This window comes from Anser cygnoides, chromosome 1, assembly GCF_040182565.1.
Source record: "Anser cygnoides isolate HZ-2024a breed goose chromosome 1, Taihu_goose_T2T_genome, whole genome shotgun sequence".
NCBI lineage: Eukaryota > Metazoa > Chordata > Aves > Anseriformes > Anatidae > Anser > Anser cygnoides.
In genome coordinates this window covers 22521697-22545046 of record NC_089873.1, presented here as the reverse complement: position 1 = coordinate 22545046, position 23350 = coordinate 22521697, and the positions used below count along the sequence as shown (strand labels likewise).

Here is a 23350-nt window from a genome sequence, read left to right as displayed (position 1 = left end):
GCCGCCGCTCCCCCGCGGCGTGCAGCACAGGTGCCGCTGGGCGGCCGTTGGGCGGCCGTTGGGCGGCAAGGCGCTGCCCGCCGGTGGGGTGCTGAGGGGCGGCCCCGGGTGGCGTTTCTGCCCTCAGCCTGCTTTATTACAGTTGTTGGTTGTTTTTTTGTTTGTTGGTTGGTTTGGTTTTTTTTTTTTTTAAGTTCTTCTGGTAAATTTTGCCGTGAAGAAGGGTAAATGAATGTTTCCGTGAGGTGTGTTCCCAAATCCAGTCAGGGGACGTGGGTGTGCTGCGCCGAGCGGGCAGGCACCTGCTGCCTCCACACAGCAGGTGTCTCACAGAATCACCTAGGTTGGATGAGACCTCCAAGATCACCAAGTCCAACCTCTGACCTAACACTAACAAGTCCTCCACAAAACCGTATCACTACGCTCTACATCTAAACCTCAAGGTGTCTGCCACTGCTTTGCTGGTAGCAGCTCGGCGGAGTGGGAGGGTAGCACTTGGGTTTTTTTTCAAAGGAAAGGACACGAGTAAGTCTTCTTCAGGGCAAGTGTCCATCATTTAAGGAAAAGCTTTTGTAGGGAAATGTAAGAAGTAAACACATTTATGGTAAAAATGATGAGTGATGGTACCAATCTGCTGTCAAGCTTCGGCTTGTGATTGAATCACTTCTTGATGGAGACAGGATTCAGGGTTTCAGACAAAGTTCAAAGTCAAACTACTGTCCATGTTATATCTTGCTCACCCTTTTTCAGATCAGATAGGGGGAGTTTTTACTGTCTGACCATGAACTCATGAACAATACAATCTCTTTTTAAAATACGGGTATTTATTTCACCAGTAAGTCATCTGTTTCCAAAGCAGCAGGAGGCAAAATTGAAACCCATAAAGTCCATTTGGGTTTTGATTAATGAACTTGATGCGTCTTAAGTATCAGAGGACAGTTCAGTCTAGAGTCATGTAGCACAGTAGCAGAAGTCAGTTGAAACTGTCATGTTACACATCCAAACACCGGTCTCTGCATATATCCAGAAGTGCTCTTATCTTGATGAGCGTAGCTACATCCTCGACTCAGCTGCGTTTCAGACACAGACAGGAAAAGGCTTAGCTCCACCCAGTCATGTAGCTGGCTGTGTTCAGTGCGTGCATGTGGTTACAACTGCAGAGCTCGTGGGTTACAAAGCGCCAGGAACACAGCTGCCAACTCCTTTTTGAGCAACAGCCCACTGACTGTAGCACTTTCCCAAGAAGTAGCGAACTTGGAGAATTAACGTTCCCTGCCTCCCAGGAGGCAGATATCAGGTTCAAAGTAAGATCATCTTCCATTCTTGCTGATGCCACTGTGTTGTTACAAATGTGGAAATAGGAAGAACTCAGCTTGACTTTGTATCTTGGTCATTCACCATGAACGGATTCAAAGCACTAGCACAACTACCAATATCATTTTATTGAGTGATCCAAAAAAAAAAAAAAAAGAGAGACAAATGCAAGCTGCAACGCATAAACTCAGCAATGGATGTTCAGAAACCCTTGGTTGCACTGGCAGTGACTGAAGAAGTTACAATGCCTTCTGTGAATGAGTGCCACCAGCTAGCACAAAGAGAAGTAAACACAGTCATTGTTCATCTCTTGGTAAACTCATAGCGGAAAGACCTGAAATAACATAAGGCTGCTAACCTTTACAGATTTCTTATAAACCCAGCCGTCATTCATCACAGTCTCAAAAGGGAGATGTTTTACACTATTCTAAAACAGTCATTAAAAATTCCACCGTTAAGCAAAAATCTTAGATAGGCATGGGGTCCTCAAAGGTGGGCTATCCAGTAGTGGTTTCTCCACCCATTCCTTGAACCTCACTGATAAAATCTAATAATATTGCCCCAGTGCCAGCTCCTTTATGGGGACAATGCTTAAAGATTTAAAGAGTGAGAAAATTAATCCAGTGCTGGTGAACCACTTCATGGAATCAAGCACTGGAGAGCAAGAATGCCTGCCCAAATCAGTGGCAATGGCATTCCTCAATTTGGCACCCCAGTGAGGCATTTTTTAGCACGTCATCATCCTTTGCTAAGGTCCAGCTCACTATTTGATGTTTTACTGTAACAGTCATCTCCCAGATATTGAGTTACCTTGATAGCAGCTTATAAACATCATCTTCTAAGTGCAGGGATCAAAGATAATGGACAAAGCAAAAGCATATTAGTGCTACTTCTGCTAATTCTTTAATTATATTCATTCCTCTTTAGTTTCAAAACATCTTTCCTCCCATATCACAGGCACAATTTTAGATATAGGTCAAACCTCATATAAAATCATAGAGCAATTTAAGTTGGAAGGACCCTCTGGAGGTCATCTCACCCAGCTTCCTGCTCAGTACAGGGCCGTCTTCAAAGTCATATCAGGTAGTTCGTAGCCTTGCCCTGAAAAGTTTCAAAAATATCCAAGAGTGGAGATTCCATAACTTCTCTGGACTACTTCCCCTGTGTCTAACCACTCTCCCTGTGATTCTTCCTTTCCTTACATCCAATCAAAATTTCTCTTGTTGCACCCTACAACTATTCCCTCCTGTCCTTTTCCTGTTCACCTCTCAGAAAAGTCTTGTTCCACATTCTTAAGAAACTCCCACTCAAATAATGAAGCATAGGGATTATATCCACTCTTTATGTTCTCTTCTTCAAGCTAAAGAACCCAAATTTCTTCAGCCTCTCCTTATGCCGCATGCTCCAGCCCCTGGAACAAGTTTGGCTGCCTTCCTCTGGATGCTCTTCAGCTTGCAAATATCTCTCCCACAGTTGGGAGCCCAAACTGGACACAGCATTCCAGATGTGGCCCCACAAATGCAAAGTAGAGGAGAATAACCCTTTCCCTTCACCATGATGCCTTGAGGAACCCTGTCCTCCACCACATCAGCAACTCCCCAGGTTTCACGTTATCCACACACTTGCTTAGAATGCATTCCAACTCATCATCCAGATCACCAAGTATGTTACACAGAATAAACCCCAATACTGCACCTTGAGGAACACCACCCGGCCAGTTTTTCCATACCTACTGGTAGTCCTCCCACCCAGTTATATCTGGGTTTGGTTACAAGGATGCCATGAGAGTCCATGTGGAAACCCTAACTAAAATCAAGGTAAATGACAGCCTCTGCTTTTTCATCGTCTACCAAGCCACTCATTTCATCATAAAAAACATTGAGATTGGTAAGGTAAAATTTGCTCTTCTATCTTCCGCTTGTCCAGTTTTAGTAATTCTGGTTAAATGAAGATTAGCTACTCTACTATTTAGTGGGTTTGGGGGAGGAGGCTGTGTATTTTTGGAGGGTGACTAACTAACAGCTGAAATCTCATTCTATCTTAAATGCATATTCATAACTTTCATATTCCAATCTTAAGGAAGACCAGAAAAATGGGCAGTGCTGAATGCATGTAGGAATCTCAGTATCTAAGCTGACCTTATAACTTGCTTCTCGGTGGAAGACCCTCGTTTATATATTGTTGTAATTCATCATATATTTCATAATATAACCAATTAGTGATGTTGGCAAGCAAATGCACCCAAACTTTGACCAGTCAGATAGCCAGTCATGTGCAAAGTGCCTCTTACAGATAACCAGCACAGATCAGGAAGATGCTTGCAGAGAGGAGCCCCTTCACCCAGTGGCTGGACATTGTGCGTGAGAATTTCTGATCCAGGTGTAAAGCTCACTTAGCAACACTCTGCTGCAGTTGTTCATGCAGCAGGATAAGCTGGGAACCAGATTCGAGTTTCTTTGTTTAAATGAAGAACAAGCAGATGATGTTTCCTAACTTTGAAAAATGCAACATTCAGCCATTAAATTTGAGAGAGAATTGAAATCTATAAATAAGTAATAAAAAAACTTATTGAATAAAAATAGGGCAAGGGGTTCTTTGCAAAAACTGGTAAATTTTCTTTTTGTCTTACACAACTAAAGAAAGGTTCAATGAAATTAGAAGATGGGCGTTTTTAAAGTAATAAGAATTTTTCACACAGTCCATAATTAGCTTGTAGAACTGGCTACCAAAAGAAATCACCGTGACAAGAATTCAGAAAGGTTCAAAGGTGAGCATCTATGTGAATTACAGTAATATTTAGGTTTAATATTAAATCAATAATAAGGTTTGTCCAGCTGAAGAGTATTTTGGCACTGAAATATTACAAACCCTTTCCTTTTTAAAACTGGAACAAGTACCCATGCATACAAAAAATCTCTGAGACTTAAGACTGTCAATATTATTTGTGACACTGAACAAAAAGATCATGCTAATTGCTAACTAATTACTGCTAATTATTAATAATTGCCTATATATAGGCTAAGAATCCACTGCAGTCAGAGCTGGGGCTTGGCACACCTGCTTTTCACCTAGCTAACATGGATGCTTCTAAGAGACAAACGTCCATGATACAGCAGCAGTATAGGTTTTGGTAGATCTGTGTAAACCTGCCCAGGTCACTGTACACTTAGGCAGCTAAGCCACAGTGCAGTCCAGTTTGCTATTTGCAATTTTGATGTTTTTCCGCTCTCAGACAAAAACCACCTTTTTTTTTTTTTTTTTAAATCAAATTGTTAATATGCCAAGCATACTGAAAGAAAGAATTACATCCCGCATAGGCTTTGTTACTGCCATCCCCTTTCACAGCACTCCAGGCGGCTGCTGCTATATTCTGCTCTCTAGGTTTGACTACTTTATCTCTTCAAAAAGAAAAAAAAAAAGGGGGGGGGGGGGGGGGGGGGGGAGGTTCATTACCTAATGACAGGGTCTCAGGTAATGAAGACCTTAACATTCCATTATGAGTGCTATCATTTCTCTTGAATATCCCTCTTTCCCTTTTAACATTTCTACTAACAAAATATGAAATTCAGATCACTCTTCTGACTTGCCAGGTGCATTCATAAGTCCCAAAAATTCCTACCAGTCATTCTCAAGTAATTCTGTATGTTTTTCTTGTTTGTGAACCAGCAGTTTCATTTGGACCTCTGTAGTCTCAAAGGAAGCACCCATCTTTCATGAATTCATCTGCTTATTCCTGAAAGTACTGATAAACATTTAGCATCCGAAACAACCTGTGGCAATGATTTCCACAAAATCAAGCACTTGCAGAATTCTTTATGTGTTAAATATGCTAAATATTGATTGCCTACTACTTCCTGTAGGAATTGCTGCAGAAATTCATGAATTATTATTAATTTTAAAAAGAATCAGTTTAAAAATAGATATTCAACATACCAACATACTCAACATTTCTCCGTAGCACTTAAGATTTTGTTCTATTCCAGCTCAGTTGTCTGTTATGCAGACTGGGAGTTCTAGTTAACTTAATCTTCCTGTGCACTGAAGCTGTTTCACCATGTTTTGGCTACCATTGTCTGTGGTTTTGGTGGTTCTGTTACATCATTCATAAGGAAGAATCATTACAAATGTGTGTGGTATCTAATGAACATTAATATTTCATAGCCAAACCACATACAGTGTTAAAAAGTGCAGGGTGCTCTTCAATATCACAGAAGGATGAAAATCCTCCTGATTCATTTCATGCAAATTCCAGGCATAAAATACATTATAGGTGAGTTTTTGAGTTTAGCTTTTGTCTTCTGGGTAATGATCTCAACAAAACCAGCAGACTTAAACAGCATCTGTTTGTTCATTGCACTTTAGATTATATGGAACTGGTGACGTGTTTAGAAACAAGAGTTCTGCTACAGCTTGATGATCAAATTCTTTTTAAATTGTTTCTCTGTTGTGGTTAATGGCTTTGAGAAATCCAAAATTCAGAGAAATTTCTCTTGGCAAAGAAAACAGTTTCATACTGGATTATGTTTCCAAGATGTATAATGACATATTCTAGCAAGGGAGGTATTTTTTGGTAGAGGATATTGAAGCATTATCTCAAATAGTTTTAATAGTAGGGTTAGTGTCCACTGAGAGGTTTTGTTCTGCCAAAGGGCTGCTAGTAACACCTGCCGAGATGCCTTGCCATCTAATTTATACATCCAAGAGCTGTAAGATTCGATTAGCAAAACTTTTGCTCATACCCTCTGACCAATGACTCTTTTTGAATTTGCGTGCATTTTGGATGAAGCACCTAACTTCACAATAGCTCTCCCTAGGAAAAGTAGTTCTAAGCTGGAGTGAACTAATGCTGTGACACTGCACTGAGCAGAGTTCAGTTTGGCAGAGATGAAGGTAGAGTTCATAAACGCTGGAGGATCTCCCATGTCATGTGAGCTAATCAAACGGTGTCACAAATCACAGTCATTCTATGTTTTACTGCGTATACAGATATTCCAGCATTCCTTAATACACTGCTCTTAGGTTATATTTCTGATTTGATGTGGCCTCATGTAGTGCTCGCACTGATAGTATCCTGTGATGAACGATGCATTCCAGATTCAGACTGTTTCAGGCACATTAAGGCTCCTTTGTTAGAGTCTCTGCATCCATGATGGCCAGATGGGTAGAACATTCACCAAGGCAGCAGAAGACCTTGATTTCTAAATCCTAAACTACAAATTGAGACCCTTTTTGTTAAGCACAAGGCACGGTTCAATCAGGAATGCAAGAGCTGGGGGACTAAAAAGAGATTAACAAAGACAGCCTGATTCTATTGAGAATGCGATTAACTTGGGGAAGGGGAAAACAATACTGAGTTCTGCTTGCAATTCCCAGAGCTGTTTGTTTATTTATATCCAATGATGCTTAAATGGGAAATGCATAAACAAGTCTTTAGAGCACAGACATGTTGACTTTCAGATAAAGGTGGGATCACTTAGACAACTCTTTTTTTGTTGGGTCAGTCACTACGAAAAAGTACATTAAGAGTTTTCTGTACACCACAAATGAAGCAAGATGTGAACTAGTTCTCCCCATGCCATTTTCTAGCCCAATACAACTTGCTTACAATATTCACAGTTTTAAAATGCTTATATTAATATGCCTCACATTTCTGGTGAAGCCTTAAAATTAAATTCATTTATATTTGCATCAAATCTACATTTGCATAACTATAAAGTTTACACGACCCTTATACGTTAGACTTGGTAGTATCTTATGGAAAATCCCTGGTCTAGAATAATTCCGAATCTTAGTCAATATGTGCTCCAGTCCAACAAGTAGCTGCATCTTCATTCTCTGTTCCCCAATTAGCACAACACTTCATTACCCTTTGGGGATGAAAATAAACTTCTGTATGTATTATCTTACCCATAATTCATTTATTTACAAAATTATTAAAACTCATAATTAACTAGACCTCTCATGGGATCTAATTTCCTTCTGTTCTTTCCGGTGCACTTATATAAAGTTTAGCAAATGGAACAATTTGCAATGCATCTCTCCCCTAGGAGAGCCTCATCGTCATCTGATCACAGATTTCACCTCTTCTGTGTTTTCCCTTTGCACCCTACAACTTAGATTCTTGGTTACAGAGTGATCCAGCTTCACATGGAGGCATGAAAAAAAATTCCACTCTAGAAATATGTAGCTTCTGATTACATCTCTTTCCTGGAAAGCACGCACAGGTGGTTCAGTCTCCAGCAAGGATGCATGGGGACTGGAATCCAGGTTTCCCATTTCAGTGCTGCACCATTTTCTAATAATAGTTTCTGGTAGAAGAGTTAGGTAGCATACAGAATAAATACTTAAAAAAAAAAAAAAAAAAAGTCTGTACAGCTGGAAACAACGGAGGAGAAAAGCTTTGGTAAACTTCAGGTAACAAGAAGAAGCCCTTGAAGACATTCTGAGTCGTCAGATCAGTGTGGCCAGTAACCGTCTTTGACACAAGGAATAAGGAAAAAATGACCAACTACACTGAAGACGTAGCTTAGGTAGTTTATGAGTGGGACTTGGGCATATGTGCCATAGGGAACTTCCCTCAGCTCTCCAAGAAGTTCCAGTATTCTCATTTCCTTCTCATGGATCGCTAGCAGGTACAGCATGATTTTCAACTTAAAGATAATTTGTTTTACGTATTTTTTCTTTATGAAAGGCATCATTCTGTGTAAATTCTTACATCATTCTGTCTTCTTCTTACTTTTTGTTCCCTTTTAGTTTACTGTTACCTACCTAGCTGAGAAAAAAATGTGCTTCTCACAATACTGATATATAATCTAACAAAAAAAAAATAAAATGAATCTCATCAAATATATTAGGAAACGTGAAAAACTTGCTTACAGTACTATGAAATGATTTGCATCTTCTTACCACATTCAGTTTTCATCCAGTCCAGTGCTTTTTTCCCTGCACAGTCTTCCTATAGAACGAACATAAAGTTAATTTAATTCACGTTCTCATCCTTGATTAATCTGATTAATAAAAAATACAAACAGATATGCAACACTTTGAGATGCATAATTCCAGAAATCATTTAACTGAGAATTATATTTTAAGGGTTTAATTATACTTATGATATGCATTAAGAAATGGAGGAAAATGCATCTGGATAAGTGATTTGAGGCAGAATGCAGACCTCGTCTAGCTTGCTGACTCACAAGTTGATTATGCCCTGTACTACATAGTGCATATAAAACTATTCATACCCATGAACCTTGTGAGGTTTGCAATCAGTATAAAGCATTAACAGCTGTCTCTTTCTTCTGCAGGTGATGGCAAAAGATACAGACAATTGAAGACAGAAGAAAGAGGAGGGAAGAGAAGACAAGAATTCCTAATCTTTTCACGGAAAATATAAAAAAGTATACTCCTTATCTCTAAACACAGTGGTGAGGGGAAGGTATTGGACAAAATTGGACATGCGACTATTGTTTCTCTGTGTGTGCACAGACATTATGCGTGTGTTTATATACACATGCAGACCTATGGATACAATGTGGCAAGGGGAGAGAAGCAAGGGGAGGTAATTTAGGGAAACATGAAAGTACAAGAAATGTATTTGGGAAGCATTTTGAAGAAGCAAGAATGAGAGAGATTCATGAGAGGAGAGGAGAGGAGAGGAGAGGAGAGGAGAGGAGAGGAGAGGAGAGGAGAGGAGAGGAGAGGAGAGGAGAGGAGAGGAGAGGAGAGGAGAAAGAATTTGAAAAAGTACAGAAAAAAATAGAATGAAAGAAGGTAATTGGGTGCAGTAGCTTAAAATTATGCAAGCAAGACAGACAGCAAGAAGCATAGCTGAAAAGGGTATGAGGTAGGTACAAGCCAAGGAAGAATGAACAAGCAGTATGTATGAAGCCACGCTTCCTGTGGTTTTGACTTGTAATGAGATTATCTTATGTGCTGACCATTTTCTCAACATTTGCAGTATGAGTAAAACAAAAAGTATAAACATAAGCATACAGGCCCTAGGTCAGAGTAAATCTAGAAATAATAAGATTATTTCTACTCAAAAGGAAAAACCTACTTTCATGAGCTTATTTATAAAGTGTCTCTGTCTATAAGTAAATTAAGTCATATATTGTAGGACAATAGGAAGCTTAAATTTTGTTTGGGAAATTCTGATTTCATTAGCAAATCGGCAAGATCAAGGAACAAATACAAGTACTTCAAGATGTTTGAGGGCAAACCATGAAACCCTGGAATAAAAAAAAAAAAAAAAAAAAAAAAAAGGAAATTGAATTTCAGAAGCAATGCTGTCAAAAATCCTAAAGACAAGAAGTTGTAGAAATCCAGTTTATAAAACTAGCTAAATGCAACTTAAATAATCAGCATAAAAATAGTTTCATAGAAAGACAGACTGCAAGTGATAAATTGTATGAGGGCATGAGAGAAAAATGAAACAGTGCATTGCCTAATGAATACCAGTAAGTAGCAGGTAGCAGATAAGGTACTCTACATGTGTCTACAAGAGAGCAAGCTTTAATAGAGTCCTCTCTTTTGGATGGAAGTTTAACAGTATCCTTTACGCATATACTACGTATCCATCTAAATGAACTGAGGTACAGCTCTGCCCTCAGTGGGAGACTCTGCCAGGTTTGATTCAGGTTGCAGGAATGTTGTAACACTGAGACCTTGAGCACTCTCAAAACTGGCTGCAATGTTCAAAAAGGTCCCAAAGCAATTGAAAGACTCAGAATGACAGAATGTACAACTGAGTAAATCTTTCTTCCAGAGGAAGTGAAGCTAGAACAACAGAAAAGCCAAAAAAATAGATGAAATTCATTCAAACAGACAGTTGATTGCCACTACATTAAAGCTAAATACATTTTGCATTTGCACTGCAATTTAGATATGCCTCTTGGATAGCAGTACATGGCATGTCTAATTTGTACTGGAAGTCCAAAATAAAGGACGCTTCAGTTAAAATAAAGTTAATGTCAATAAACAAAAGGTGCAAATTGGGAGGTACAAAGCACAACACAAATCTGAACAAAAGAGACTGTGCAGTAAATGTGACAGAAAAGATTGACACAAGGCTGTTTCTAGTTCACTGTCCAAAATCCCTGAATGCATAAGAAAGACATACACTAAAAACTCAGGCACCAGAAGGTTTAGAAGTGGTGACAAAAGTAGTATTCAGCAATAAGAGAAGCAGGCAGTTAAGTCAAGCAACATCATTTCAGCAGCTTCCGTTCAAGTTGGAAATAGAGAGCAATGACAAATAGTTTCAAGGAATCAAACTTCAGTCAGAAAATGAATCCTTATAATGAGCATGGCTCACCTACTCAGATGCTCACCTACTGGGTCTCTTAAACATTTTGTCAGTACCTGTGTGGCTTGCCAGGCTAGTGGAATTTAACTGAAATGTGACTGGCAGAGGATATTTTGGCAGAGGATATTTTTGTCCATGACTCTTGTCAACTCATTATCCCACAACTTTTCCTAATTTTTTTAATGTGTTAAAGAAAGGGCTTGTGTGAAAATCAACATATTATTCATTCATCAGTTGAGCACATTCTTCTGATACTTTCTCAGAAATAACTTAGGATGTGACGTTTAATTGGACACTGAAAATATATCATCCAAGCACCATGCCAGCCGCCTCCCAGGTGAATTAACTCCAACATTTGCTTCATTTATAATACATCCTCTCAAACTCATTGCACAGTTAATATATCATTTTGTATTAAGCAGTATAGATATTAGAAAATAGTTCTGCGAATGATATTAATTTGGTCTTGTCACTAGTCAGGTAAATATGTTGTATCTCACCATTTTTATGGTAAAGAGTATATAGTATAGACTGGGTTCCAGGCAGCTAGTGCATTCAGTTACTTAGGTGCAAAGGAACAAGTGACAGACCACATAGGACTGCAGTAGCTGTGGGCTATTATGTAGCAAAAGAGTAGTTAGATTGCATTAATTCAGCATTGATGTTTATCATGCTGTAGACACAAACATTGGAATTGGGTAAACACACAATTTCTATTTAATGAAAAAGAAAAAACAGAAGGAAAGGATTTAAAAAAGCTGTCAGCTTCAGTCCCCCCAAATACTGAAGCAAGTAATGGAAGACAGTATTATTTAGAAGATAAGGGGAATATGTAAAAGCCAACATGTATTTTTCAAATACAAATTGTGACAAGTCATCTAATTTTCTTCTTAGTGATTAATAGGACTTGAGAAAAGAGAAGTGGAACCTAACAGAATTTCAGGAAGACTTTTGATGTTCTGCTATGTGGTATCCTCATTCACATGCAAACTACAGTGACTGGAAAACTAGATGGAAGGAGAATTTATGAATGGTTTACAGTCAAAGTAGAAAATTATTTGAAGACTTTATCCTGGTCCAATACCATAAAATATGTTCTCTCATAACTTGGTATATTTCTAAAATTTGTAGATGATTTCAATTTGAAGGATCTGAAAACACACTGAGGGCCAAAATGAGAGTTTTAAATGAGTTTGATGAATTGAAAGAATAGTCTACAAAAATAGGACATAGTTCAGTTTGGAAATGTGAAATTCGGCTCTGGTAAGAATAGACATTCTGTGGGTGGTAAGCATGCATTTATAGTTAAAAAACCATACAGGGTAATAAAGTATAGATGGTACCAGAGTCTACGCATACATGAATCTCTGTGAGTTATATTATAAATAGGAGAGTTCTAATATTGGAGCTACATTCTAACAGACTACCAGAATGGTGATACTTACCACAGAAGGCCAAATAAGTTAGCAACATAGAAAATGATAATAATGAAAGAATTCGGTTACTTGCTATCATAAGGTTAAGATCCCCAGCAATATAAAAGCAGGTGTGAATAGTCCATCTTGTGATCGCAAAGGTTATAGACAAAAGGAGATTAGACTTCTTCAACAGTAATATTCAGATTTTGAAAAGGAAAGGAAAATTTAGAAGAAGCAGTTTAAAAAAATTAAAAAAGGTTTACACATTGGGAGGGAGATTTTATGTAACAAGAGTCATTGAATACCCTCAATTAAGAAGATATCAAAAGCATTTAAAAGCAAAACAACACCAGTGTTATTAAACTATAAACAAATATAGTAAAATACAGAAATAACCTAAAAACAAACAAGCAAACAAACAAACAAACAAAAACAGTAATCGTGTCCAAAAGATGAAAAAAGCACAAAGAGAAGTTATATGATCTTAAATCCAGATCACAGATAAGTCAAAAACTTCTATTTTGAAGAAGTCCTAGTTAAATGTTCAAAGCCTTTTTAACCACATCAGAAAGAAGCTGCTCACCATCAGTGGAACTGATCATTGATCACAAGCAGCTTTCAAGAAAGATAAACAATATGAGAAAAAGCTAAATTACTTCTTTGCATCTGTTTTCATTGAAGAGAAGGTCAGAACAGTTCTTAAAGCAATTATTCAAAAGTGATGAGTCTGAGAAACTGTCTCAGTTTAAAGTATTAATAAAAGAGGCTTTATAACAAACCAATAAAAATCACTGTACTAAATTACAAGGACATGATGTTAATCATCCCAGAATTGTGAAGAAATGCAAACATTAAATTACTGAGCAGTAGTACTGTGGTATGTAACCTATGGTTTAAATCAGTCTCTAAGGCCAGAGGTCTGGACACTGACAAATGTGAAATCAAGCTTAAAATAGGCTCTAGGAGAAATACTGGGTATTACTGGCCCATCAACCTGATTTATATTTTCAATCAGTTTTCTTTCTACATAATTAAATATTATATTAGTGGACACATGGGTAAATATAATGTGCTGGCAAAGAGTCAGCAGAAGTTCTGTTTGAGAAGTCCAACCTCACAAATCCATTAGATATCTCTGACAGACTTAATAAGATAAATGTCTTTGGATTTGTATGTTGTTTTTTTTCTTCATAGAGACTCATAACAAAGGCTCTTAAATAAGTTACTCTGACATACATAAGACACAAAACTAAGAATAAGGTTAAATAATCATGTTTTACAACGAGAAGAAATTAGCAGTGGACACCTCCTCAGAATCTGAGGAAGAATTTTTGGTGTTTGATGCAGTCATAACCATATGGAAAAGGGGTGAATTGTGAAAGGACATAATTTTGAGGTGATAAAGTATTATGCAAGCTAGACAAATATAAAGCTGACTGAGAAGGAATCCAGGGAGATCTCAAAGTACTGAAAGACTTTTCAATAAAAACAACCAAATTAAATTTGACAAGTATAATACCATGCAGGTAAGGTAAAAATACCCTAATTATAGATACATAACAGGTGGTTCATACTGTGATATCCATTATCTTTCAGGAAGAAGTCTGGAACTACTAATGGTGAAAAAAGCAAGAGATAAAAAGATTAGAAATTACAAGGAAAATGAAGAGAAAAATAAATTCTCATTATGTTACTATATCAGCTTCTCTCAATCCTCCTTTTGAATGCTTGATACAGTTCTAGTTAGATATTTTCAAAATAAATGATATAGAATAATAATAATAATATTAAAAAAACTACAAAGAAGAGTCAGTTTTTCAGATGAACAACAGCTTCAGTACAATGGAGATGAAAACAGACCAAGACTTTCCAAGCTTAGAGAAGAGATGGTGGAGAAGGATATGTTACAGGTCTATAAAATTGTAAATGGTTTCAATAAGACGAATAGGGTGTCCTTATTAATTATTTCTAACCTCACAAAAGAACTGTCAGACCCTTCACGAAATTATCAGATGGCAAGTGAAACACAATAAATCTAACTATAGCATGTAACTAAATTATAGACCTCGTTGCCACAGGAAAAAAAATATATACATAATTTTAAAAATAAATAAAAAAAGCACAAATGAATTCCAAAAGTGATGTATAAATAGTTGCACAGACATCCATTCGTGGCTGTAAATCATGATGTCCTTCAGTCTGGGGAGCTCCTGAGCTGAGAAGATAAAGCAGAGGAAGGGTCACTGTCACGCTCTTTCTGGAATTGTCATGTACTGACTTCTGTTGTGAGCCTGGTTTTTTCCATCCAGCATGAAAGGCCAGAGGTTCCTATGAAATGCGCAAATGCAGTATTGTAAACGGTTTGCTAGGAGGGAGTTCTGCAGAAGAGTTTCTTGGATATATAGTGGATGACAATCAGAACAAGAGTCACTAATGTCATGCTGCTTCAGGAAATTAGTAGCATCAAGCACAGCAGTATAAACATGAATGAGAAGGAATATTCTACCCAGGTTAACTCTGGTAAATCCTTAGCTAGAAATCTGGCCACGTTTTGTTACTGCTTTTCAAGATGGTACAGAACAAATCTGCAAGTATGAAAAATGTCAAAAATATATGACCTATGAGAAACATCAAAGGAATTATAAACTTTAATTCAGACTGGTAACTTGCAATATGTAAAAGGTAGCATCAAAGAAGGAAGAAAATTTGCTCACTAGGTCATCTACTGAAAGAATCAAATGTGGAAAGCTTAAACTGTTAGACAACTTACGCTACACCTCAGGGAGGAATTTTTAACAAGATCTCTAGCATTTGTGTAGATTGCCTAGGAAAGTGTAGAATCTTTATCATCCTAGGGAAGTGTAGAAACCTATCATCCTAGATTTTTAAGACATCTGCTAGATCTAGATCTGTACAGTGTAGGTACAGATCATCCTGACTTACAGAGGTCAATGGGCTACATAAGTGTTCAACATCCACTGGAGCCCTGTTTTTTCAGACATTTGAGGAATGGCTTGTCTAAAATGTATACGGTAAATTGATACTATTTTGACTGCATGCTGGCACTCAGCTATGCATGCTGTCTTTGTTTATATTTATTTTCTTCCTCACTCCCTCTCTAATCATCTATAATTTTATTTACATGCTCAGCAACTGTTCCTCACAGTCATAAACCTCTCCATTGGCTTGCCACTCACTGCTTAGTCTTATTTCCTGTACTTTATCATATTCCCCTGGCTCATTTTTCAAACAGCCAGGGGTGATTTGTTTTTATTTTTATGAGAACAATTTCAATTTTTCTTTTACTTATTTATTTTTAAAATCACGATATATAACAATTGAGCATGTTATATTAATATAGTTGCAATCCCCTTATTTAGCACATTCTCTTAGCAAATACTTACTACCTTGGTGAAAAGCTCAGGACAGGTCACCCAAATATTTTGTTTAACCATCCTCAGAGGAAAAGCAGTTTGTGCTTTAAATTTAGTGCAAGCTGTTGGCAGCAATTGTACACTAAGCTTAGGCTTACAGGATGAGGCTAGGAGCAGAGGCATCGTGCTACTAAAGAGGAAATGGGTCTCCTGTGTTCCTTCATGGCAGAAAACCTGAGATAACTTTTTCAGAATCTTCACTGTCAACTACTAGCTTTGTGTGCAAGGTCCTTAAAGGGGATCAGTTTTTCAAGGGTGTTAATCCCTGCTTTCTGAAAATCTAGCCCTGAGAGATCAAAACAAGAGGGGGCATTCAAAATCATCCTTATCTTTGACAACCTTGATTATTATTCAGAGGAACAGGTATCCATTCACTGAGAGCTACATGCAGAACCAAGATCTGTGTGCACAATGCCATCATTACAAATGGTAACTTAAACCACCAAGGTTAAGTTTTTGTGCAAAGTTACATGGCAGATAACAGTTCTGTAGCTGTTCTATTCCAAACTAATTATTTCTAAAACCACAGATATATATATATACATATATTATTTCTTAACTTGACAAAAGTCTTCAAACAGCTTGGGGGCAGACTCATCCCCTAGAAGCAAAGGCAAGGAGAGACATAACCTTCAAACCCTTTAAATTAAAATAGGATTGGGCAGGGAAATGTGCTGCTCAATCCCTCCCTTTACAGGAAGCCGAGATCTAGCAAATGATGGCAGAAAAACTGTTAGGGAGACTGCTTCATGCTTGATGTAATAGACAGGGAGAAATCTGGGCAAATTTCATCGGTATCATAAACGAGCCATCAAAGTTTGAAACTTTTTATCATTCCACCTAAAAATCCACTAGAGAATCAGAAGGACTTGTTTTTATAGTTGTCCCTCTCAATGTACACGATCCTTCGACATGCTTAATGTCCCTTGATTACATGTACTGTTTCTCTCTTGTTGATTGGCAGTGATATTGTTGTGCCAGAAGAGGTTTAGTTTCTGTAATTCATTCCCTTGTTGCAGCCAGCTAAGATCAAGGTCTTTGATTCTTCCCTTTGATTCTCGGAAGTTTGGTTTATTTAACTCTATTGTTTTGACCTCTTTTTTTTTTTTTTTAAAAAAAAAAAAAGGGGGGGTTTCACTTAGATTTCCTGTAGATGTCTCATATGGTTTTATGGCACCTCTTCCTGTCTGGCTGCACTAGCCAATCCTGCCTGCAACCAGTGAAACACGGTGTTCTTAAAGAACTGCCCCAAACAGCTGTCTGATTCCTTTCACATAGTACGACAAGAGAAAGTAGAAGCGTATACATCTACCTCAAGCCAACACTTCATGTTGACTCTCAAACGTGTTGTTCTCAAACAATATTTTTGCGTTTTGTGTTTTTTTTCTTTTAGTCCTGAAAGCATTTTAGCCTCATTTGTCATTGTTTAATTTTGCATGATTTTACCAGACAAATATATAAATGTCAGTCACAGTGTTGCCTGATTCTGCTAAGAATACAGCAGGATACAATATGTAAAAAGGCACCAAACCTTTCCCTAACGCATCTGTTCATTACTGGAACTGTGTTAATACGGGTTTGTAACAAGAGTAAAAGAGTAACAGAAACAGAGAACCAAAAATGCTCCTTTGCTCTGTGGTTCCTTAGCTTTTTCTTACTTACTGTGGTATTGTAACTCCACTTGTTCACTGGTCTCTGTAGTTATAACTATGAAAATTATCAGAGTTATTTTTAAGAATGAGATACCTTTGGTTTTCTGCATAGATCACAAAATGGTAAAGTATGTGTAGAGATAAGAGGAACTTCAGAAGCTGATTTTACAGTAGAAGAAGCATTGTCTACACAGTAAAACAAGTTATTAAATTATCTCCCATAATGTCTATTAACTAAAATTATTCTACCATTCAAAAATTAGAGTCCAAACATCATCTTCTAGAGCTCAAAGCTTAATCCTGCTAGAAGTGCTGCAGGCTGTTGCTGCAGATATTAAACATACAAACAACATAAAAAGAGCACTGCGAAGACTTCCAGTCTTCTTGGAGAACCAGTCCGGACTTCCCAGGTTTGCTGGCGCACTCTGTGCTGCTACATCACTCAACAACTCAACTTCCCCTCTTCTTTCACCTCACAAGCTCAACTGGTTCTTCCCTTGCACGCCCTTTGTTTCAGTCTGTTCTCTTCCCACTCCCCTTTCAGATTTCTTCTCTTGACCTATCAACATTGACTGTAATGGATACCTTCCTCCATGTGGTCCAAGCATAAATGTTGATTATAAGGATGAGAGCACATGATAGCTGACAACAGCAAACCTTCCTCAGAACCAGTTCATCCCCAGTGGATGTGAACTACCCCTTCAGAAAAGTCCAAGCTTGGGCCTGGGATGCCCACGCACTATCTTTGGGAACTTTGGCTACAAATCTTATGTGCATTTCTGGTAATATTGGTGTAGTGGCAGTTTTTCAAAAGTCTGCAGGTTGACCAGCTGTCAGCAGACATAAAGATCAGAAGCATACCAAATTTCAAGAACTCTGTACCAAAGTATTAAGACAGTAGAACTTTTCAAACCATTGCCAGGCTTTTTAGAAAAGACAAAAGTACAGTGTTCCTTTGATTTGTTACTGAAATTGAGGTTTTTACTAGTCAGTCTTAGGCAGAAATTATGAGCCCAAGCAGTTAGTATCTGCAGTATGATATAGCAAAATAAAACCTGGCTGTTATAAATGGGGAGATGTCTGACTTAATAATACTGTAGCAATGGGAAGTGCTGCCTATACCACATAATTATAGAGCCAGGAGCTTCCCTAATCCCATTAGCCTCTGTCTCCTTCTCTGTTTCCACTGAGCTGGAAAGTTGTGTTTTTCTATTGCAGTGCATTAGACAAGCTCCAGTACCACACAACAACTACCAAGTGACCTGATGACAAACAGAGGAGGAAGGGAGCGTGCAAGGGGAAAGGACTGGCTCTCTCTCTGCCATGATAAAAGTGTTTCCCTGGGGTATGAACTTGCATGGACAGAGTATGCCATTATGGCAGGACCTGGAAGATGAAGTTCAGTTTCCCCAGTCACATGTAAACTCTCCCCAATGGTGTCGGTATTGTCATTCTTTCCTTGTGATTATTTCTGTCTCCAGTCAGGGACCTTGGACTCAGACTGTTTTACAAGAGTCCCAGCTCCCTGACTTGAGAAAGAAACAAAGAAGAAGAAATCTAAGAAAAAGGATGAGGTCTTTCAGACTATGTTCATCGCCACAGATCAACTGAGCTCATGGATCCCATTGTCCCAGGGGACAACTTCACCTATCTTACAGAAGCTTGAATTTGAATTTGAACTTGAATTTGGGGTCAGCCCAAGAGATTCAAAACTGTAATACAAGCCCCCAGATTTCTTTAACTGCTTAAGAGACATACAGTTACATGCCTTATTCCTTCATCTTTCTTTGCATAAATAGGGTAGTAAATAATGTAAAAAGAACACAAGTATTATATCTTTTAGCTTTTCTTTAAAACAAATCCCAAACTCCTGTCACTTTTTAAAAACAGCCTAGCTACATCATTCCAGAGTCAGTCAGGAAATATTTTCCTGCAACCCTGACTTAGGTGCATACTTTTGGGAAAGGAGAAAGCCTCTGATTCCTTCAGCTTAGCTCTTTTGCTCAGCATCCCAGTGCAGTGGGGTGGCTGTTCTGCAGACCTGTCTGAGGTGCTCACACTCCTTTGCACTGTTAACCAGATAACTTATTATTTTGGAGAAAAGTAAGGCATGTAAATGTTAGCCACACTGAGACTGGCTGTAAACAAGATTTCTGTGGAACAGATCCACAAAATTATGAAGGAGCATAAATTGCTCACAGTTTAATTCATATGCATCTCTAATGTAAGTACTGGAAATCCAACTGATTTTTCAAGAAGTTCCAGCAAGTCCCAAGTAATAAAATAGATGTAATTTTGTTGCCAACACTTTTGAAAATGTTGTTTACAGTCTAGGTCATGGTGTTGATTCTTAAAATCTTGTTCTGATCTTCACTTTGATTTGGTAAATTCATACAAATGTGTATGAATTCATAATTTAATTTGTATATCTAATCAATGGAATTAAGAACTTCGATTTTGTTGTTTTTTTGTGTGTGTGTTTTGTTGGTTTTGTTTGGTTGGTTGGTTGGTTTTTTTTTTTTTTTTTTTTCTGAATTCCTTTAGAAAGAAATTCTCCTCCTCAGAAGCAATTTCTCTTCTGTAGCTGAGTTCTGTTGTTAGCTCTGATGAAGACACCTTTGCTATATTGCAGTCAAGTCTGTATACTCTGCCTTCATTCTTCAAGAAGCTATAGCCTGTCAAATATCACAAGAACCTTCTCTCTCCATCCCATACAGAAAATTGTCTTTTTCTTCCAGCAGTAGAAGGTGACTGAACGCAATCTCCACAGCCTTCACAGACCAAATGCTACCGTGGGGTGGAGAAAAGAACACTGCAAAGGTTACTGCTGTCACCAAGATAAGAGGCAGAGCAGCAGATGCTAGGTCTGCTTTGGACTGCAAATGCAGGAAAGAGCATTTAAGTGTTTGGAAAGTGTTTGCTACTCAGCCTTTCTCAGCCCCTCTGAGGGAGAAGAGCAGACATATGGAAACGTACTGGGTGATGGATTCAGTCCATGGCCTATCTGCTGAACTACATTGAGCAGAAACAATGAAACACTTTTGTATGCTTGATTTGCTAATATTTGTAAAATGCTTTGAAATCCTGACACACAATACTTCCCTGATAATATCCAGTAAATAATGATAATTAATGAACGTGTAGGAATAATACAGTTCTACTCCAGTAGCAGGCATAGTGAAATCACTAGCTGGTGTCTGTGACAGTCATCACTGTTGTCAAACCAGGTGGTAAAATCTGTGTGCAGTACAGCACCTCATTTTAGCAGTATGGTCATAAATCAGAAATTTCTATTTAAAGGAATTTGTTTGCATTTTATTTTGAAAGTGAATCAATATGCAATCATTACTTACTGTTTTTACAGTTTGCTTGACTTTTTTTGAATTCCAAAGCTATATTTCTGGGAAGTATTTCAAAGGACAGATGGTGAATGTTTTTCATTTCTTTTTTGCACTCTTCACAGTCTATTTCTTTGTCCTCCATTGTATTACAAAAACAAAAATTTTGTGAGCAGAAAAACAGCACCAGAAGTTTTAGCTACATGATTCCAGGATAAATAGAACTGTTGCAATATTTGATATAATTAGGCACTATTATTATTTATTCACGTTTTTGTATCTGGAGACATTGGCTTGTTGCAGCCTAACAAAGACCAGTCCCTCCCCAAAAAGAGATATAAGACAAAAGAACCACAGAAGAGCTGGCTGATGACAGAGAGATAGGGCCAGGAAACAATGTGACAGTGATCACAGCACACTAATCTGACAGGGTCTGGTCTTTTAGCAAATAGTTAGTTGCTAAAAAAAAAAAAAAATCAGAAGGGACTAGTAGTTCTTGTGACTAGTAGTCCCTTCTGGAAAAAAAAAGCCCCTTCAGTAGGTTTTGAAGTGGTTCCAGATACAGAAATGCACAGATCTCATCCCCAGCATGCAGGGCAGCTGAAGCCTAACCAGTAAGGTTCTTCTCTGAAATCTCCACATGAGGTGAAGACTGGTATTATTCACAAGCAGATGTAAATATCCACATTTTTATAAGAAATAAGAGAAAGCTAGCTGAAAAAGTAGTGCTAGCAGCTACAAATAGGTTCTGATGGAGAATAAATCCATAGAGAATGGTCACATAGTCAACGTCACAAATACGATCGTCTGGGAGAATGTGATCAAGAAAAGGCAAAATTGCTCTAGATTAGGAGAAAACTGAGTAGCAGGAAAATGCACACTGTTACCTTACACTACAGGTTTAGCTGTGATGCTCACTAGAAGACAATACACATCAGAGAGAGTCTTAGAAGGAAAAAAAATGCAACTCCTACATAATAGAGAATGAAGAAATCTGCTAAGAGGTTGTATCTTGTGAGATAAGAAAATATTGATGATTATTGTATTGTATATGGAAAGAAAAGAGCTAGAGGGAAAGGCTAAGAATCTTGTCCAACTTGAAAAGCCCAGGAAAGTCTGGAGGCAATATTCAGTATGTCTTAAACTGTAGAACATTCAAATAATGATGAATGAGCTCCATACTGAAGCTTCCCATGCTGCAAATAATTATTTAAAACTAGTTAAAGAGAGGCATTTCCCAAACACCTAAGATACTGAGGAGAACTATTACTGTCAAACTGTCATCTCCTAAGAGCTCAGAAAGTATTAAAAATAATTGCTAGTCATCAAACAAATGCTGAGGGCCTAATTTTACATGCCTGTTTCAAGGCTAGATTCTCACAGACGTCAGGTTGATCAAGTCACTGGAAAAATGCCCAATAACATTTTAGTATAATAGCTCTTGTTACAAAAAGGCAAAATGTGTATTTTTAATCATCTGTTTTAATAATATTTTAATAAGATGTTTTAATTGAAATTAATGTGTTACATATTGTTACATTAATCTAAATTAATCAGCATCTTACAGTAATGGTTGGAAGAGGAATCCTGAGTATGTATTCAGTCTCAGTGCTGTAATTCAGACCAGTCCTGGAATGGAACCAGAATGGGATGGGAACATGGGATGGGCCGAACATGGCCTGCACAGACCTGGGATCCTGCACCAGGAAACTGATCTACAGAATCAGGACTTAAAACCAGCTCATCTTAGAGGCCACCTTTGTTACAGACCGAATGACACCACCTCCTGTATATGCTGCTTTTGTGATTTTAAACGTCCACAATAGAGCACGTTTCTGCTCTTAGGAATGTTTTTGTAACTCTTTGACTAATGATAGCTGGAAATGTTCTTAGAATTACATAGGAACAACTTGCCAGACAATTAGTAAATGTCAGTTTCACAATTAATGGATGCTATTTCCAGAACATCTGAAATCTAATGTTTGTCATCTATGCTCACTCCAAAGAGAAAGGTAATTTATGTCAACAAAAGAAAAAAAAAAAAAAAGGTAGGAAGGAAAAGGAAAACAAATTACACAGGAAGGAAAGGACAGAAGCTAGGCTACGAGTAACTCTGTAACTCAGTTTGTTTATCTGGAGTTCTACCCTACCGTATGTACTGGGACACTACAGTTTACCAACATACTGAAGCAAAAAGAATGCTCACTAGAAGTGTGTTGCTTCCAGGCAAAAATAAAGGCAGTAGCTATGATGAAAACAAAAATACAGTTATCCAAGAGACACCTCTTCTCATTCACCGCACTGCTGAAACTTTCAAAGAGATTTTACAAGCACATTGCAGAATGGGGACAAATAGCGACCCCATCCCGAACCTTTGAAGATGTTACAGTAAACTGTAAAAAATGGCCTGTCTTTATTTAAGTTCATCACTGGTTGGTTTTTTACTGCTCTGTATCTGCATGCAATGTCCAGACACAGCTGTGGGCCTTAGGCTTCCCCGACCCACTGAACAGACCACTTGTTGGAGGTCAGTAACGGTGATGCTCAGAACTCCCAAGGGATGGAGGTGCAGCAAGACAGAAATCCTGCCTCCTGTCTGCACCAGTGAGTATAACCAGCTGGCACAAGGAAGCATGCATGTAATCTAGTGTAGGAACAAACTCTGCTAAGAGCACAATTAGTGCAGATGTATCTGAGTTAGACTTAGTACCTGTACCAGGAGGATTGGATTTCAGAGAGCGGATTTTAAAGGAAAAAAAATCTTTCCTCTCCTCCATCCCCAGTTATGTGACACAGCTGAGACTATGCAACCCCTGCCCATATTGCATCTGTATCTCTGCTGTGCTAAAAGTCACAGAGCAGGAACAGCAAAAAGCTTAAGGATCCCTGG

At 38.1% G+C, this 23350-nt stretch overlaps 1 long non-coding RNA gene across 1 annotated transcript; it reads left to right on the top strand.

Annotated features, from left to right (window-relative positions):
- Nucleotides 1–11: 11 nt before the first annotated feature.
- LOC136789766 (uncharacterized) lies at nucleotides 12–14986 on the top strand. The gene is made up of 3 exons (XR_010828691.1): nucleotides 12–245; nucleotides 8619–8749; nucleotides 13633–14986. It is a non-coding gene; the product is annotated as an uncharacterized lncRNA (long non-coding RNA).
- The last annotated feature ends 8364 nt before the right edge of the window (nucleotides 14987–23350 follow it).